Source organism: Ictalurus punctatus, chromosome 26, assembly GCF_001660625.3.
Source record: "Ictalurus punctatus breed USDA103 chromosome 26, Coco_2.0, whole genome shotgun sequence".
NCBI lineage: Eukaryota > Metazoa > Chordata > Actinopteri > Siluriformes > Ictaluridae > Ictalurus > Ictalurus punctatus.
The window spans coordinates 18,479,622-18,485,901 of record NC_030441.2 but is presented as its reverse complement, the minus strand read 5'-3'; the positions used below and the strand labels follow the sequence as shown (position 1 = coordinate 18,485,901).

At 40.8% G+C, this 6,280-nt stretch overlaps 1 protein-coding gene across 1 annotated transcript in view; it reads left to right on the top strand.

The window, feature by feature from the left end:
- Nucleotides 1-606: 606 nt before the first annotated feature.
- Nucleotides 607-6,280, top strand: part of peli1a (pellino E3 ubiquitin protein ligase 1a) — a 12,641-nt gene continuing 6,967 nt past the window's right edge. The window contains exon 1 of the mRNA XM_017457088.3: nucleotides 607-1,009. The gene's annotated coding sequence lies outside the window, so the exon portion shown is untranslated. The remainder of the gene's footprint in view (nucleotides 1,010-6,280) is intronic.

Genomic DNA, 6,280 nt, shown 5'->3' with positions numbered 1-6,280 from the left:
AACAGTGAGGAAACAAAGTCCTAATGTGATCACAGATGAGCTGGTGAGGGACCAGAGGAACATTCTCCTCTTCTTCTTCTTCTTCTTCTTCTTCTCCTTCTTCTTCTTCTTCTTCTTGTTCTTCTTCTTCTTCTTCTTCTACTTCTTATTCTGCTTCTTATTCTTATTCTGCTTCTTATTCTTCTTCTTATTCTGCTTCTGCTTCTTATTCTGCTTCTTATTATTATTCTCTTCTTCTTCTTCTTCTTCTCTTCTTTTTATTATTATTATTCCTATTCTTATTATTATTTCTATTCTTCTTCTTCTCTTCTTCTGCTTCATCTTATTATTATTATTCTCTTCTTCTTCTTCTTCTTCTTATTATTATTATTATTATATTTTAATTTTTGTTCTTGGCCCAAACGCATGGTTCATTCTCACTGTTCACGTAAGCATAAATAATATTGTTGTTATTTTACTGAAAAAGAGAAAGAAAGAATAAATAAAAATTAAAGAGAAAGAAAGAAGAAAAGAAAGAAAGAAAGAATAAAACATAAAAGTGAAAGAAAGAACGAACGAAAGAAAACATAAAGAAAGTGTGTGCGTGTGTGTGTGTGTGTGTGCGTGTGTGTGTGTGTGTGTGTGTAAAACTCCGGACAGGGGAACTCCGAACCAACATTAAGACTGCGCGAGACTGTACAGTGCGCGCGCGTATGTCTGCATATGTGTATGTGTGAGCGCGCGTGTGTGTAGGTGTGTGTGTGCGTGAGATAAAGAGAGAGAGAGAGAGAGAGAGAGAGAGAGAGAGAGAGAGAGAGAGAGAGAGAGAGAGAGAGGCTGGCTACCTGAATGGACTAGTTTAGTGTGTGTCCATGTCGGTGCGAGTGAGTGTCGGTGTGTTGGGACAGTCGCGCGCTGTTTGGTGTCTGGAGCTGTGTGCAGCCGGAGTGTGTGAGGAGAGAGAGAGAGAGAGAGAGAAGAGGAGAGAGGGAGAGAGAGAAAGAGGAGAGGAGATCCAGCTGTCAGACAGGTAAAACCTTTCCTGCACTTTACTCTCCTCTGCCTGTAAAGTAGATTTACTCCTAAATGTGTAAAGTAGGAAACAGCGCGTGCAGAGAGCGGAGCGTGCGCGTGAGGGTGCAACGCAATGCGTCTCACTTTATTGCAACGCGGTGATAATGTAGCCTAAATGCGCGTGAAAACATTCCTCTGAAAACACGAGAAATCACGTGGAACTGTCTGTGCACGGGATCTGCTCCGTGGGTTTAGACGGTTTTAGTTTCTTTTTGGTGGATTTGCGCTGTTTAGTGCAGTTCTGGAGAAGGAAAGGAAATGCGCAGGCGGACCATGTGCATGTGCACGCGCACTCAGACTTCAAAACATATATATAGCCTATCAAAAGAATTAAAAAAAAATAATTCTATATATACACACAAAACACAAACAAAGAAATAAGCAAATACATAAAAAGGCCGTTAATAAAAGATTTTTTCTGCTTCTGACTGAAGTGGACAAATAGTATAATAATAATAATAATAATAATAATAATAATAATCGTCATTATTATTATTATTATTATTATTATTATTATTATTATTATTATTATTAAAATAACTCCATCATGCTGCCATTTTGCAGTGTTCTCGATCGCGCTTGTGTCTGAAGCTATTCACGCACACACACACACACACACGCACGCACACACACACACACACACACACACACACACACACACACACACTCTGATAATGAAAAAGAGAATTGAGAATTGGAGATAGGCCTGTTAGATTGCCAAATGCGACTCTCTCTCTTTTTTTTTACTGCGCCGCTAAACATTATGTCAACACTGCGGGTCGTCATGGCAACGTGCGGCCTTGTCCTAACTTCTACACTGGATCCGTCCCAATCTTCAGCTACTGTAGCACACTAAATAATACACTACACCCTACTACACTCCTACACTACTAGACACTACTACACCACTGCAGAGGTGTAGTCTACTTCACCCTCATATTTCCATAATAACAAACACAAATCATTTACGTTGTAATCTCTGAGAAGGCTCAACGGTATTAACTAACGCTAAGTTATTCATTTATTTGTTTGTTTAGTTATTTGTTTGTTTGTTTGTTTGTTTGTTCAGTTGATATAACGCCTTTCTAGCACGCAAGGTCACTTTACAAGTAAAAACTTTACGAAGTAGGAAGTAACGCATTTCCAAACACACATCCATAACTAATAACATAGTATAGATATACTACTACTACTAATAATAATAATAATTATTATTATTATTATTATTACTATTATTTGCACCCCATCCCCTGGGGTGTCCCCTACCTTGAGTCTCCTGGGATAGGCTGCAGACTCCCTGCGACCCTATAATAATAAGGAATGATAATAATGATAAATTTGGCTCCCCCACCAGCGTGTGTAGGATAAGTGGTACAGAAAATGGATGGATGGATAATAAATAATAATTGCAGTTAAAAATAAAAATCAATAAAATGCTCACTGACTCACTGCCAGTCAGCACTTTTTCCCGGTCAGGGTGGCGGTAAATTCTATTAAATAAATAATAAAATATCATATTACATTACATTACTTTTACGTGTATAATATTACCATGTACATAAAAAATCACAGCGATAAAAGATAGATAGACAGACAGATAGATAGATAGACAGATAGACAGATAGACAGACAGATAGACAGATAGATAGACAGATAGACAGATAGACAGACAGATAGACAGACAGATAGACAGATAGACAGACAGATAGACAGACAGACAGACAGATAGTAACAGTCTACAGCAGCAGTTCTACGTAGACCTCTGCAGCACAAGTTTTATTTTTCAAAACCACTTCCATGTAGAACCTCTTTTTGAAGCTAAGAACTGCTCAGGGAAGCTTTTATCTAAGTTGAATGTAAATATAAATAATCTAAGAGCCAAATATTTCGGTACTTTAACACATGAATCACTTCTACGTCACTCATTAATTTGTTCCAAGCGTAACGTCTCGTTTCCCCGTGATGTCTTGTGCGTCCGTGTCTTTTTTGTGTGTTTTTTTTTAAATATCGTTCCGTTCCAGTACCAGATGGACTAAAACCAAAGCGACGGTGATGATTGGTAATAAGTGGAACTGCACAGTGGTGATGGTGGTGAGCGTGAAGCACGAGTGAAGTGACATTGTGTGGGTTTCAGATAAATGCGTGAGATTTGTGGAGCGTCTGAGTGTCACATCAGAGAAACAAAGCTTCTGCATTGTTCCAGTTTGTCCCAGTTGGGAATTTCTCCAGAGGCTCTCAAAGGTCCTGTCTTTTGAAGTGATACTCACCCTGAGGGTTTTGGTTCCTTTGGTTCCTTTGGTTTTTGTGCACATGACTGCAGTGTTTGGTTTATGTACCACAGATGGATAAACCATCAATGCAAAACGCTTCATGAGAAGATCATTAATACACCATCGATAACGTTAACCGAGTTAACTGCAACACAACCATGCTGACTAATCACTACCTTCATGAGGTGAGTAAAATGAATCCCACGGTGCCTGAGAGGGAGCCAGCACCTTAATGAACCTGTTTGTGGTTTGTGGTTCGTAGTTGTTTTCTGGCACATTTCGGAGCTGAAACCTGAGAACAAAGTTCTGGAACTTATCGCCGTTGAAATTAGCAACATGCTGCCGTTTAATTTTTGCTCACTTATGAGACTTACGAGAATCTTTGAGTCATAGACTGAGTGATCATGTCAAAAATGTGGGCATTTCAGCAAACGTCAATTAATGCACGTTAACTTACCGCCATACTTTTCTAATATTCATGATTGTTTATGAGTTAACGAATGGTGTGTTTACGGTTTGTTCATGTTAATGGATTCAGTAAATAATGTTAGTTAAGAGACCCTAACGAAGCAGCGTTGTCGTTTGGTGTGATTTTTGGAGTTGTTTATAACCTGGAACACATTATATATGACGTCTGTGAACGACTTTCTTGGAATTTCAGACAATAGCCCTCAGGGTAGTCATGTTTCAGCTTGGGCAAAATGAGTGTTTCCTACAGCAGGAGGGCTCTCGGTTCTCACCCCGCAGTTCCTCGACCCAGAGGAAGAGGAGGAAGAGGAGGTTACAGTGTTTTTTTGTGCATGTTTATTATTCCCTTGAGCTCCATTTGGTTCAGGGTAGATCCTCTTCAAACCCAGAAGTGGTTCTGTAGGACTCGAGTAGTTTTCTGTATCTACTCGGACTTGCCCCAGTCTTGGGCGTTGGTTCCGCTGAATCTGGTCTTAGTCTCGACGAGAGTTTGTAAAAAAAAATAATAATGTCCGTGTTGTTTTTTTCTTTCCACAAAGCTTCAAAAACGAGTAGTAATTCCTCCTTCTAGAAAACGGAATCATCATTAGAGCAATGCACAAATGAAGCCAACTTGTTGAAGTAAAGTCTTGGCCTCGAAAAGCATCTTGACTCAGTCTCCATTTTCTCTTGGCCTCGACCCCGTTAAGACTCGGTATTGACTCGGTCTCACTTTCTCTTGGCCTCGACCCCGTTAAGACTCGATGTTGACCGGATCTTGATCTGGTCTTGGACTTGACAATGATGGTCTTCACTCCACCCTTAACCCAAACCCACAGCCATGCTCCTGCAGCGAGCTGAAAGAGATTCTGCCATGCAGAGATCATCATCTTCCTCATCTTCCTCACTCTGTTACCTCCGAAGCTGCCGTGAATGATAGGAATGAACGCTAAGCTCTTTTACTCTGTGAAAATAACGAGAAATGGTTTGATGAGATGATTTCTGATGAGTTTTAAATGAAAATCAGAACTGATATCAATCGTATATCAGTGTAGATGTCGGCCTACATGTATAAGCTGCAGTGTACTGACACAGTTTCCATAGAAACAGGACGGTTTGGACAAAATCATTCATCAGCTATGAAAGAAAAAAAAAGTCTAATTTTCTTCTCTTTTCTTTCTTTCTTTTCCCCTTTGCTCTCCTGCCTTCAAAGAAAAGAAAGATAGAAAATAAGGTCTCTTTATCCCTCATTTCCCATTTCTTTTTCCATGTCTTTTTTTTTTTAACTTGTGTGATTGATGATCAAAAGTACTGCTGTCTACTCTCTCTCTCTCTCTCTCTGTCTCTCTCTCTCTCTGTGTGTGTGTCTCTCTCTCTCTCTCTCTCTCTCTCTCTCTCTCTCTCTCTCTCTCTCTCTCTCCGTTCTTGCTTTTATTCTTTTCGCTTTCTTATTTAATTTTTCTTGTCCGTTTTCTCTTTATCCTTCTGTCTTACTTTCTTCTCTTCCTCTCTCAGAAACTTTCTTTCTTCCCACACAAACAGACACGCACACACACACACACACACACACACACACACACACACACACACAAACAGAGCACACAAACACGCTCTGAGCTCTTGTTTCTTAGGCAGTGCATACTTACAGAGGCGTGGACCCTATATAAGAGACTGTATACTCGTCTCCTCGGCAACGGCGTGGTGTGTTTTAGTCGCCTGGCGAGTGTGAGCGAGTGTTTGGCACGGTTACAGGAATTCGGGAGGAGCCACACACACATACACACGTACACACACACTTATGAATATACACTTATACACAAACATACAAATGAACTCACACAAGGTCAGTCTCATACATACACATACACACACACACACACACACACACACACACACAGCAGCAGCAGCACAGGCATTCATTATCTGTCCCTGGGAATCATCTGTTCCGCTTGACTTTTGTGTGTGTGTGTGTGTGTGTGTGTGTGTGTTGGCAGGAAACATTAGATAAGCAGTAGCTGTGGCAACCGACAAACAGACAGGGCCGAGCAGCTGGATTAGATATTTGTCGTGTGTGGATCAGACAGCCGTGTGCCATCCCGCTCTGCGTGCAGCGCACTTCTCCTTCACGTGTGGCCTGTGAAACATCCACATCTCTCCACGCTTACTTTCCCCACACTCCCGCAAACACAGTTTAGAACAAGGCTCTACGTAGAACCCTACAGTCAGAAAGGGTTCCCAGTGTTATCCTTTTTGTGGAAGCAAAGAACCGTTAATTATCTCGTGAACCCTTACAGAACCCTTTCACCCCGTACTAACTACTGAATTGTTGACTCCTGACAGGTTCTAGGTGTTAAGAAGAAAATAACCGCCAATAATTTGGACTTTAAGGGTTCTTCGGCTGTCCCTCTGGGGGAACCCTTAAACGTTTTATGTACTGTGGAGTCCTAGAACGAGCGTTTTCTTAACTGAGGGATTCCAAGTGGAACCCTTTTTTGTTTATTTGGAAGCTA